We start from the raw sequence: 14,011 nt of genomic DNA on the forward strand, positions 1-14,011 counted from the left end.
ACTATGTGAATAACGTTCACAGTCTTTGTGAACATCTTGCATGGATGATAATTTAGGAAAATGAGCTAAGTTTCCTGTTTACAGCTGACTCACCCAAAGTGTCAATTTCATTTTAAAATCTCGTATTCGATCTATGAAATGAGTAATTAGCAGATCTTTACCTTGTAGTAAAATGTTCAAAGCATTCAGATGGCTAGTTAAATCTGCTAAGAACGCGAGATCACATTCAAACGTGCGCGCGCATTTCCCCTCCCTCCCCTCCCTCCCTACTCAGCTACCTTGCACCTGCTCGCGAGCACGTGCGTGAGCAGACGCGAGTACTCGCGCTCAAAACCGGCCAGTTGTTAAGCCCTGGTGTAGACTGTATGCACTGATATCATGAAGAGAATTAATCCTACGATTGTGATCCAAATATTAGGAACAAAGTTGCGACGTGCTGGATGTGGAAATGGAATCAGGGTCGAGGATTGAGAATTCGCGGATGTATTGCATAACATAATAATTCAAAAATATAATGGGCATGACAAAGAAATACATGACGTTACGCTGGATAGATTGATTTTGAAGGTCAGGAAGAACCTGAATCTGAATGTGGCTATTCAAGCAGTAATAACTTTCATCTCAGAGCTACAGGATCGGTCCAGTCGGAGTGAGTACGAGATATCTTCAAGCAAACAGTCGAGGCCCAGTAATAATCGTGGCTTCAGTTCCTATCGCATACTAACAAGGCGCTGTAAGTGTATTAAAAGTAAATCTAGTTGCAGATTAATACTGAAATACGTGTCTAGCAAAAGGCGAGCAGTACCTCTTCTCGATGGAAACAGACTGTCGCAATTACAAAGTATAAAAAAGCATGTAATATCGCAATTTGGCAGAGTAGGGTCATATGGATCTACAGGTAACTATTGGCATCTGCAAACGTGGCCACCAGAAGCGTCTAAAATTGTTGACTTTGCCAATTTCAAAGCTTCGGTTTCGTTCATCGATAATCTTGAGGCTGAATATGGCATTCCATCCAAGCACATTGTGAGAGAGCCTATTGCTTCATGATTCCTGGTCATGTCATATAGATGCAAGTAACCAAACAAAGAAGTCATGCTTAAGATATTCCCACCGAAAGCAACAAAATGTTGCCAACTCCTTGATGTTTACTTCTTTCGGCAATATAAACCTTATATCAGAAGGATTGCTGAGTTTGTAAGACTACGACGGTCACTCCGAAAGAAATGTACACTAATTTTTTTTTTAATCCAGCTTTATTCTACATGTCTGAAAGTTTTACAGTGTGTAGATACATCCTTACGAACAAAATTTTCATTTCTCCACATAATTTCCATCCCTCTCAACTGCCTTACGCCATCTTGGAACCAGCGCCTGCGTACCTGCATGGTAAAATTCTGGACCAACCAGTTGGAGCCACTGTTTGGCAGCGTGCACAAGGGAGTCATCATCTTCAAACCTTGTTCCACGAAGAGAGTCTTTCAGAGATGATAGTCACATGGAGACAGGTCAGGACTGTAAGGCGGGTGTTTCAGTATTGTCCATCCGAGTGATCGCTCCCATGGTTTTTTGACTGAAATGTGACCATGCATTGCCGTGCAACAGCAAAACATCCTGCTTTTGCCGATGTGGTCGAACACGACTCAGTCGACCTTGAAGTTTCGTCAGTGTCATCACATGTGCATCAGAATTTATGGTGGTTCCACTTGGCATGATGTCCACAAGCAAGAGTCCTTCGGAATCGAAAAACACCGTAGCCATAATTTTTCCAGAAGAAGGCGTGGTTTTAAATTTTTTTTTTTCTTGAGCGAATTTGCATGATGCCACTCCAGTGATTGCCTCTTCGTCACTGGTGAAAAATGATGGAGCCATGTTTCATCACCTGTCACAATTCTTCCAAGAAATTCATTTCCACCATTCTCGTACTGTTCCAAAAGTTCGCTGCATACCGTTTTTCTTGTTTCATTGTGAGACACTGACAACATCCTGGGAACCCACATGGCAGAAACCTTTTTTAATGTCAACACTTTCAGTATTCTGCAAACATTTCCTTCTCCTATCTCAACGTAGCGTGACAATTCGTTCACTGTGATGCGTCTGTCAGCAGTCACAAATTCATTAACTCTCTGCACATTGTCTGGAGTGTGTGCAGCACGAGGCCTGCCGCTGCGTGGACAATCCTCAATATTGCCGTGCCCGTTTTCATCACGTAACCTGCTTGCCCACCGACAAATTGTACTGCGATTGTCAACAGCATCTCCATACACCTTTTTCTACCTCTTGTGGATGTTTCCCACTGTCTCGCTTTCACAGCACAGGAATTCTATGACAGCACGTGGCTTGTGACGAACGTCAAGTGTAGTAGCCATCTTGAAGACATGCTGTGACGGCGCCACTCACGGGAACAGGTTGAACTAAATTTGAAAACAAGCGGGAAGGTTGTATTTGCACACTGTAGAACTTTCACACATGCAGAATGAAAACTGTATTTTTACAAAAATAGTGTGCATTTCTGTTGGAGTGACCCTCCTACAATGTGCCAAACCACAAGTGAAGTCGTTATTTCATGAACAAATACGGCTACGTGATTTACATTTGATTTTCTGCACCTAAGTGTACGCCTATGTTTCAGTGTGCTTGCCGACGGCCAGGTTATGACATTGGCGTGTCTATATCGTCATTTGAAAATGTAATTAGTATGGCTTTTGATAGTGAAGTGCTTGAATACTAAAGTGATTTTGAATGTATTTAGCTTTAGTGGGGTGTACACATCGTTTCCTTCCGCCTTGCTTGCACCACTTCATAGACATCCTGCATGTGCATTATGAGGACTCACATAAGCACTATCAGATGCGTAGGATATGTGTTTTATGCTATTATAGTTATTTTAAGCAGAGGGTTTCCGCCACTGTTGGTTGTAAATGCGATGATACGCTGACATCACTGAATTACGTGTAATCTCCCTTCTATGATATTGATATCTTTTTAAGTCATTTCTCTCTATTAAAATTTCACTTGTGGTAGAATGCAGCATTTTCCTTGTATATGACAGAGACAACTGTTTTTTTGTTATGCTCGAGTGTTATTCTAAGCATGGTTTTCTGCGGTTCCGAGCGCTCGTGGTCAAAGATGCTCGTTGTGAGGCGATATAATATGCGACTCGATAAGATACTCGATGCGACTCTCAATATGACGCAGAAGCAACACGCATCAGCAGAGAGCATAGGAACGTAGCTGAAGTGACTTAACTGATTTGCACTGGGATGACCGCTATACGACACTCACATATCTATGTCGTATCGCACGGCGCAACGCGGAGTGCTAGTCGCTCATGCAAACCTTGTCATAGGATACACGGCTTGGAAAATTTCAAGTCATCCGATGTGCCTCAAAAATAAATTGATTTACGTAGCTGAAGCAAAGCTACATCCATCTCTAGACCCACGATAAAACTTTTAGTATTCGGATGGAAAATTAAAAACCACTATCTTGCAGTCTTCCCATTCGATTTTGAGGAAAGTACTGGGTAAAAAATACCTTTTCTTTTCTGCATCTTACAGTCTGACATCGTTGTTGCTGTACTCTTTAGTCCGAAGACTAGTTGGATGAAGCTCTCCGTGCTACTCTTTCTTGTGTGAGCTTCTTCATCTCCGAATAACTACTGCAACCTACATCCTTCTGAATCTGCTTACTGTATTCATCTCTTGGTCTCTCTACGATTTTTACGCCCCAGCTCTTCTCTCCAGTACTAAATTGGTGATCCCTTGATGTCTCAGAATGTGTCCGATCAACTGATCCCTTCTTTCGGTTAAAAAGTTCTTGTATCCCCAATCCTGTTCAGTACCTTCTCATTAGTTACGTGATCTACCCATTTAATCTTCAGCATTCTTCTGTAACACCACATTTCAGAAGCTTCTATTCTCTTTTCGTTTAAACTGTTTATCGTCCATGCTTCACTTCCACACATGATTGCGCTACATACAAATATTTCCAGAAAAGACATCCTTACACTTAAATCTATACTTGATGTTAACAAATTTCTCTTCTGAAGGAACGTTTTTCTTGCCATTGCAAGTCTACATTTTATATCCTCTCTAATTCGAACATCATCAGTTATTTTCCTGCTCAAATAGCAAAAATTATCTACTACTTTACGTGTTTCGCTTCCTAATATAGTTCCCTCAACATCGCCTAATTTAATTCGGCTATATCCCATTATTCTTGTTTTGCTTTTGTTAATGTTCATCTTATATCCTCCTTTCAAGACATTATCCATTCCGTTCAGTTGCTGTTCCAATCCTTTGCTCTCTCTGATAGAATTACAATGTCATCGGCAAAGCTTAAAGTTTCTATTTCGTCTTCTTGGCCTTTAAAACTTATTCCAAAATTTTTTCTTTTGTTTCCTTTACTGCTTGCTCAGTGCACAGATTGAATAACATCAGGGGTAGGCTACAACCTTCTCTCACTTCATTTCATCCACTGCTTCCCTATCACGCTCCTCGATACTTATAACTGCTATCTTGGTTTCTGTACACTTCGTAAATAGTCTTTCGCTCCCTATATTTTATCCCTGCCACCCTCAGAATTTCGAAGAGATTATTCCACTCAACATAATCAAAACCTCTCTTCCTTTCTTCAACCTATTATCTAAGAGAAGCCGTAATGTCTTGCGTATTCCTACATTTATGCCGAATCCAAACTGATCTTTCCCGAGGACGGCTTCTACCAACTTTTCCAATCTTCTGTAAAGAATTCGTGTTAGTATTTTGCAAACATGACTTATTAAAGTGATAGTTTAGTAATATTCACTCCTGTCAGCATCTGCTTTCCTTGGAATTGGAATCTGACAAAGTTTGATAGTGAACTGGTTTTCTTTTCGTTATTGCCCACACTCATCGTGATACCTGGCAAATAAATAAACTACCACGCATATTTTGAACGGACTGCAGTGAAGAATGCAGTCGGTGGCCATTTTACATTTGTATGCTTTTATATCATAGACTGCTACGTACAAAATAGAGCTACCATATCGAAATTATTTTTAACAGTGGAAGGAGAGAGATATATCTTTCCATTCTCGAGAAAATACGAGATGTATACAGAAGGTTGTATGCAGTGAGGTTGTCTGTATGCCGCCTGTGACGTTCTGTCACCTGCTGTGGTCTGCTGCACAGAATGCGGAGCTGCCTCGTGTTTCTGCTTTGCGCTTTCTACAGATTGAAGTCGAAGCTCGAAAGGAAAAACTTACTGAAATGAAAAGATACTGGGAATCATCAGCTGATGATGCTGACTGGATGCTTTTCCTGTCTATGCTCCCTGATTTCAGAAAACTTTGTGACAGGCTAAAAGAGATCTCAAAGCTTAATTCAAGTTACTGTCCGTCCAGATAGCTGAGTGATCAGCTGACGGATTGCCGTCCTACGGGCCTTGGTTCGATTCCCGGCTGGGTCGGGGATTTTCTCCGCTCAGGGCCTGGCTGTTGTGCTGTCTTCATCATCATTTCAGCCCCATCCGGCACGCAGGTCGCCCAATGCGGCGTCTAATGTAATAAGACCTGCACCAAGGCGGCCGGACCTGCCCCTCAACGCCGGCATGTGTGGCCGAGCGGTTCTAGGCGCTTCAGTCTGGAACCGCCCGACCACTTCGGTCGCAGGTTCGAATCCTGCCTGGGGCACGGATGTGTGTGATGTCCTTAGGTTAGTTAGGTTTAAGTAGTTCTAAGTTCTAGGGGACTGATGACCTCAGATGTTAAGTCCCATAGTGCTCAGAGCCATTTTAACCATTATTTGAACTTATCCAAACACATTGTTTGTGCCTACGCAGAGTTCACCACCCTCTGCTACACCATCGATGTTGACTGCTCTTACCTCAAATCCAGCAACGTGTCTTCTGAATAATGCTCAAGCTGAATCATACTTGGCGAAATTGAACAGTTCTAGAAGTACTATGTTTAGCTTATTAATTTGCATCCAATATTTATAAATAGAGATGCACTCTCCCAAAACTACGGTGCGGTAGTTTTGGTACACTACATAAATGACGTAGTAAATGGCAGGATTACCGTTAGTATTGGTAGAATTGGTAGTGAAAGAAACGCAAATGAAAGTTCTTTCTTCACTTTTCTAATCATTAAATAATAAGCCACAATAACGAGCTCTTCAGAAGATCTCATGATTGCAACTGAAAACTGAACAGAAACTTGATCATTCTGTCTTGTTACTTCTTGTATGTCGAGCCGCATCACACACTGCATCGCATATCGTATCATCTTACTGGGAGCACGAGTGTCTCAACGATATCTATCAAATCGCGCGAAGCTTACTGCAACGCCCTACGTAGCAAATCGTATCGTCTCAGTGTGAACCGCGCTTTACTCATACCTATTGTCGTGCCCTGCAAAATTACTGTCTGGAACCGAGCGACTGCTACGGTCGCAGGTTCGAATCCTGCCTCGGGCATGGATGTGTGTGATGTCCTTAGGTTAGTTAGGTTTAATTATTTCTAAGTTCTAGGCGACTGATGACCTCAGAAGTTAAGTCGCATAGTGCTCAGAGCCATTTGAACCATTTTGCAAAATTACTTACGTCCAATAATAGCTGAGGGTTCTTGATTGGTTGGTGAGGTGGCACGTAGGAACTGTAACTCATGATATATTAGTTCACTTTATTACATTAATTATCAAAAGATTCACTTAACATTGACCCACTCCCTTGCCATAAGAGTACTTTATAGCTTACGATTCTCATTAACTAGCAAAGCATCTCTTCATGCACTAATTAAGTAACTATTCTGTTGAGGTATAATGTTCAACATTTACTAAAATACAACTTCATCAGAAACTTTACTAACTCATTGGTCCAATACGAGACTGTTGGTCTGAGCTCATAAACTGGGGCGAGCTCTTACATGCTCTACACTATATTGGTCTCAGCATGAGGTCGCTACTATTCTTAGATAGGAGTTGTAGCCTTCTGGAGTCCCTCACATTGGTTGTTGTGGATTGCAGTAAGCTCTCACAGATGTCTATGGTATCGATTTGCGTTACCGGCTTTAATGTGGCACTGCAATCTCTGGACGATACCACACCTGCTATTGGTAGTGAACTGGTTTTCTTTTCGTTATTGCCCATACTCACCGTGATACTTGGAAAATAAACAAAGCATTGTGCTGAAATGCTAATTGTCTGCATATGCAAACATTTAGAACACTTATCGTCAGTTTCACTTGTTTCATCCTGCTTTTTATCTAAATAAATGGGAACTTGCGATTATGAGAAGATGGTATATTTTTGGCTTGTGATGTGAGGTACTTCGGCGAGTTCACACGCAGAAGTCAAGTGCTCACTGCAAGTCATGAACTGCTTGTTATTCAGGATAATTTGTTCACATGGTGTCACCCTATATGGATTTCCTTTATGGCAGGGATAGGAATCCTCACCCACAGTGTAAGCTTCTTTATTACCTTATCATCTATATTTCATTCCCATATGGTGGCACAGCTGGTGCATCTTAATGTTTAACTAAGCCCCTGTTACAAAGCAATTGGTATATTTGGAAAATGGTAACAATAATTTAAGCATTGAACGGAAGGGTCACCACTAGACTTCAGTACCTAGAAAAGGAATAAATAAGTTAAAATGATCTTGACGCTACCTCAGAACAGATACTCAGGTTTCATCTACATATACATGATTACTCTGCAATTCACATTTAAGTGCTTGGCAGAGGGTTCATCGAACCACAATCATACTATCTCCCTACCATTCCACTCCCGAACAGCGCGCGGGAAAAACAAACACCTAAACCTTTCTGTTCGAGCTCTGATTTCTCTTATTTTATTTTGATGATCATTCCTACCTATGTAGGTTGGGATCAACAAAATATTTTCGCATTCGGAAGACAAAGTTGGTGACTGAAATTCCGTAAATGATCTCGCGGCGACGAAAAACGTCTTTGCTTTAATGACTTCCATCTCAACTCGCGTATCATATCTGCCACACTCTCTCCCCTATTACGTGATAACACAAAACGAGCTGCCCTTTTTTCCACCCTGTCGATGTCCTCCGTCAATCCCACCTGGTAAGGATCCCACACCGCGCAGCAATATTCTAACAGAGGACGAACGAGTGTAGTGTAAGCTGTCTCTTTAGTGGACTTGTTGCATCTTCTAAGTGTCCTGCCAATGAAACGCAACCTTTGGCTCGCCTTACCCACAACATTATCTACGTGGTCTTTCCAACTGAAAGGTTCGTAATTTTAACACCCAGGTACTTGGCTGAATTGACAGAGTTGAGAATTGTACTATTTATCGAGTAATCGAATTCCAATGGATTTCTTTTGGAACTCATGTGGATCACCTCACACTTTCCGTTATCTAGCGTCAACTGCCACCTGCCACACCATACAGCAATCTTTTCTAAATCACTTTGCAACTGATACTGGTCTTCAGATGACCTTACTAGACGGTAAATTACAGCATCATCTGAGAACAACCTAAGAGAACTGCTCAGATTGTCACCCAGGTCATTTATATAGATCAGGAACAGCAGAGGTCCTAGGACGCTAACCTGGGGAACACCTGATATCACTTCAGTTTTACTCGATGATTTGCCGTCTATTACTACGAACTGCGACCTTCCTGACTTGAAATCACGAATCCAGTCGCACAACTGAGACGATACCCCATAGGCCCGCAGCTTGATTAGAAGTCGCTTGTGAGGAACGGAATCAACTTGAGATCCCCTGTCGATAGCGGCCATTACTTCGTGCGAATAAAGAGCTAGCTGCGTTGCACAAGAACGATGTTTTCTGAAACCATGCTGATTACGTATAAATAGATCGTTCCCTTCGAGGTGATTCATAATGTTTGAATACAGTATGTGCTCCAAAACCCTACTGCAAACCGACGTCAATGATACAAGTCTGTAGTTCGATGGATTACTCCTACTACCCTTCTTAAACACTGGTGCGACCTGCGCAATTTACCAATCTGTAGGTACAGATCTATCGGTGAGCGAGCGGTTGTATATGATTGCTAAGTAGGGAGCTATTGTACCAGCGTAATCTGAAAGGAACCTAATCGGTATACAATCTGGACCTGAAGACTTGCCCGTATCAAGCGATTTGAGTTGCTTCGCCACCCCTAAGGTATCTACTTCTAAGAAACTCATGCTAGCAGCTGTTCGTGTTTCAAATTCTGGAATATTCCATTCGTCTTCCCTGGTGAAGGAATTTCGGAAAACTGCGTTCAATAACTCCGCTTTAGCGGCACAGTCGTCGGTAACAGTACCATCGGCACTGCGCAGCGAAGGTATTGACTGCGTCTTGCCGTTGTGTTCTTTACATACGACCAGAATTTCTTCGGATTTTCTACCAAATTTCGAGACAATGTTTCGTTGTGGAACCTATTAAAGGCATATCGCATTGAAGTCCGTGCCAAATTTCGCGCGTCTGTAAATTTTAGCCAATCTTCGGGATTTCGCGTTCTTCTGAACTTCGCATGCTTTTTCCGTTGCCTCTGCAACAGCGTTCGGACCTGTTTTGTGTACCATGGGGGATCAGCTCAATCTCTTACCAATTTATAAGGTATGAATCTCTAAATTGCTGTTGCTACTATATCTTTGAATTTGAGCCACATCTCGTCTACATTTGCATAGTCCGGAAGGAATGGAGATTGTCTGTTAGGAATGCTTCTAGTGACACTTTATCCGCTTTTTAAATAAAATTATTTTGCGTTTGTTTCTGGTGGATTTGGAAGAAACGGTATTGAGCCTAGCTACAACGACCTTGTGATCACTAATCCCTGTATCAGTCATGATGCTCTCTATTAGCTCTGGATTGCTTGTGGCTAAGAGGTCAAGTGTGTTTTCCCAACAATTTACAATTCGCGTGGGTTCGTGGACAAACTGCTCGAAATAATTTTCGGAGAAAGCATGTAGGACAATCTCGGAAGATGTTTTCTGCCTACCACCGGTTTCGAACAAGTATTTTTGCCAACATATCGAGGGAAGGTTGAAGTCCCCACCAACTATAATCGTATGAGTGGTGTATTTATTTGTTACGAGACTCAAATTTTCTCTGAACTGTTCAGCAACTATATCATCGGAGTCTGGGGGTCGGTAGAAGGAGCCAATTATTAACTTATTTCGGCTGTTAAGTATAACCTCCACACATACCAATTCGCACGGAGTATCTACTTCGACTTCACTACAAGATAAACCACTACTGACAGACACAAACACTCCACCACCAACTCTGCCTAATATATCTTTCCTGAACACCGTCTGAGACTTCGCAAAAATTTCTGCAGAACGTATTTCAGGCTTTAGCCAGCTTTCTGTACCTATAACGATTTCAGCTTCTGTGCTTTCTATTAGCGCTTGAAGCTCAGGGACTCTCCCAGCACAACTACAACAACTGACAACTACAATTCCGACTGTTCCTTGATCCAAGGACGTCCTGTATTTGCCATGCACCCTTTGAGATTGCAGCCCACCCCGTACTTTCCCGAGGCCTTCTAACCTAAAAAACTGCCCAGTCCACGCCACACAGTCTCCGCTACCCGTGTAGGCGCCAGCTGAGTGTAGTGAACTCCTGACCTATTCAGCGGAGCCCGAAACACCACCACCCTACGGCGCAAGTCAAGGAATCTGCAGCCAACACGGTCGCAAAACCGTCTGAGCCTCTGATTCAGACCCTCCACCCGGCTCTGCACCAAAATTCCGCAGTCAGTTCTGTCAACGATGCTGCAGATGGTGAGCTCTGGCTTCATCTCGTAAGCAAGACCGGCAGCCTTCACCAAATCAGATAACCGCTGGAATCCTGAGAGAATTTCCTCAGATCCAAAGCGACACACGTCATTAGTGCCGACATGTGCCACCACCTGCAGCTGGCTGCACCCTGTGCTCTTCATGGCATCCGGAAGGACCCTTTCCACATCAGGAATAACTTCACCCGGAGTGCACACTGGATTTCTTCCCCTCCTTAGCCGCCATATCCCTAAGGGGCCCCATTACGCGCCTAACATTGGAGCTCCCAACTACCAATGAGCCCACCCTATGCGATTGCCCGGAACTTGATGGCTGAGAATCATCCTCTGAAACAGGGCAGGCAGCTGCATCTGGCTCAGCCAGAGACAGTACCTGAAACCTGTTTGTCAGACGCACCGGGGAGGCTTTCTGATCAGCCTCCGGGGACGTCTTTCGCTGCCTGCCACGCCTTGGAACGACCTCCCAATCAACCACAGGCGAGGGCTCAGCCCCACTGCGGGCAGCAACCGGGGCAACCACAGCGGCAGACCGATCTGGGGACAGACGGGACGAGGTTGACATCCCCGTGATACTCAAGTCCGGCTCCCCACAGTGGTGCCCATTGGCAACAGCCTCAAGCTGCTCGACCGAAGTCTGCGCCGCCTGCAACCGTGAGCGAAGGGATGCCAACTCAGCCCTCATCCGATCACAGCAATCACAGTCCCTGTCCATTCTATTCGATGTTGAACAACAGTTACTGAAACACGAGTCCGTGCCTAGATAACGCAAGGGAAACACGCAAAGAATGTATGAACTAACCTGTACAAATGCCTAACGACTGCGCTACAAGCTGCCTGAATTTACGATTACAGTAACTAAAACTCGAAATTACATCTCCTATACGAAACTCACACGCAATTTAAATAAGAATCTACGAAGTAAACACAGAAAAGAAGCTATATACGTATCTTTTTGCGCTGTCGATGTGCACCAACTAGGAGCTCACTAACAAATAAGTGAGCTAGGAGTATACGACTTGCTGCTGGCAGCTGCTTATCCAACGGCGGCAGGGAACACACCTAATATGTATTATTAACTGACACAACTTACAAGTTAAGATGATACTTCTGTGCAGTGGGACACAGTAAACACTCACAGAACTTTGATTAAAAATATTTATTACCACGAACTGTTTAGAAACACTACAACAGGTAGATACATAATCAGCAATTTGTCTACAAGGTAACACTAGAGACTCGAACATGTATGCTGCTTCACTTCCATGGATCTTATACTCAGCCATTCCAGTGGAGCACCAAGGGCACATCCTTCCTCTCTCAGATCACAATCAAGAGTAAGTTACTGTGCAGTAGCTGTTTAGTGGGCTGATGTCAAGCTCGCACTTAATCTCTCGACTTTAAACTAAGACAACTGGCGTTCACCAGATTTCCCACAGAAAGTACAGCTCCACTTTTCAAATACTACAAACATCAAAAAAAGATTTCCATCACCCCGGTACCTAGAACTCCTGAATATAGACGCTGACAGTGGATGTTGTATCACAGACACAGTAACTTTGACTGTTTAAACACATCACTAAACCCGCCCAAAGATGTAAACAACTATGCATGAGCAGCATCTTTGAGACGGAGAGGGTCCGACAGCCGATCAGTTTCAGTCGTTGCACCAGGAAGGAGGTACACGGCACATATTGTCTGTAGTTCAACAATGCCTAGACGGTCAATACAGCTGTTCGATCGCGACCACTTTGCTACTTTGTGCCGTGAAGGACTCTCAACAAGGGTCCAGGCGTCTCGGAGTGAACCAAAGCGATGTTTTTCGGACACGGATGAGATACAGGGAGACAGGAACTATCGGCGACATGACTCGCTCAGGCCACCCAAGTGCTAGTACTGCAGCGGATGACCGCTACCTACAGATTATGGCTCGGAGGACCGCTGACAGCAACGCCACCATATTGAATAGTGCTTTTCTTGCAGCCACAGGACGTCGTGTTACGACTCAAACGCTGCACAGTAAGCAGCATGATGCGCAACTTCACTCCCGACGTCCTAGGCGAGGTGCGAGGTCCATCTTTGCAACCACCACACCGTGCAGTATGGTACAGATGGGCCCAAAACATGCCGAATGGTCCGCTCTGGATTGGCATCACGTTCTCTTCACCGATGAGTGTCGCAAATGCCTTCAACCAGACAATCGTCAGAGACGTGTTTGGAGTCATCCCGGTCAGGCTGAACGCCTCACACACACTGTCCAGTGAGTGCAGCAAGATGGAGTTTCCCTGATGTTTTGGGGTGGCGTTATGTGGCGCCATCGTACGCCGCCGGTGGTCATGGAAGGCGCCGTAACGGCTGTACGATACGTCAACGCCATCCTCCGACCGATAGTGCAACCATATCGGCAGCATATTGGCCAGGCAATCGTCTTCATGGACGACAATTCGCGCCCCCATCGTGCACATCTGGTGAATAACTTCCTTCAGGATAACGACTTCGCTCAACGAGTGGCCAGCAGGTTGTCCAGACATGAACCCTGTCGAATATGCCTGGGATATATTGCTGTTTATGGACGACATGACCCACCAACCACTTCGAGGGATCTAAGCTGAATCTCCGTTGAGGAGTGGACAGTCTGGACCAACAATGGCTTGATGAACTTGTGGATAGTATGCCACGACGAATACAGGCATGCATCAATGCAAGAGGACGTGTTACTGGGTATTAGAGGTACCGGTGTGTACAGGAATCTGGAGCAACACCTCTGATGTCTCGCTGTATAGTGATACAACATGCAATGTGTGGTTTTCATGAGCAATAAAAAAGTCGGAAATGACATTTATGTCGCTCTCTATTCCAATTTTCTCTACAGGTTCTGAAACTCTCGGAACCGAGGTGATGCAAAACTTTTTTCATATACGAGGGCTATTCCGAAAGTAAGGTCCGATCGGTCACGAAATGGAAACGACTATGAAAATCCGATAAAGCTTTGCACAGATGTGTTGGGTAGTGTCTCTAGTATAACCCCAGTTAGCATCACGTCGCTCTTCTCATTTCTGAGCTCGCAGTGAGTGCGTAAAGATGTCTAGAAAATAGTGTCTGCCGCCAAGTACGGGGGCCTGGTGAGAAATTTCCCCTGAAGCTATGCAGCTAACATTACATAACTGTCGTGCTGTTTCGTCTTCAAGACAATTCTCAGCCGCATTCTGCAGGGGCAATGAAGATGCTCCTGCATCGTTTTCAAATG

This window comes from Schistocerca nitens, chromosome 7 (assembly GCF_023898315.1).
Source record: "Schistocerca nitens isolate TAMUIC-IGC-003100 chromosome 7, iqSchNite1.1, whole genome shotgun sequence".
NCBI classification, from domain to species: Eukaryota; Metazoa; Arthropoda; class Insecta; order Orthoptera; family Acrididae; genus Schistocerca; species Schistocerca nitens.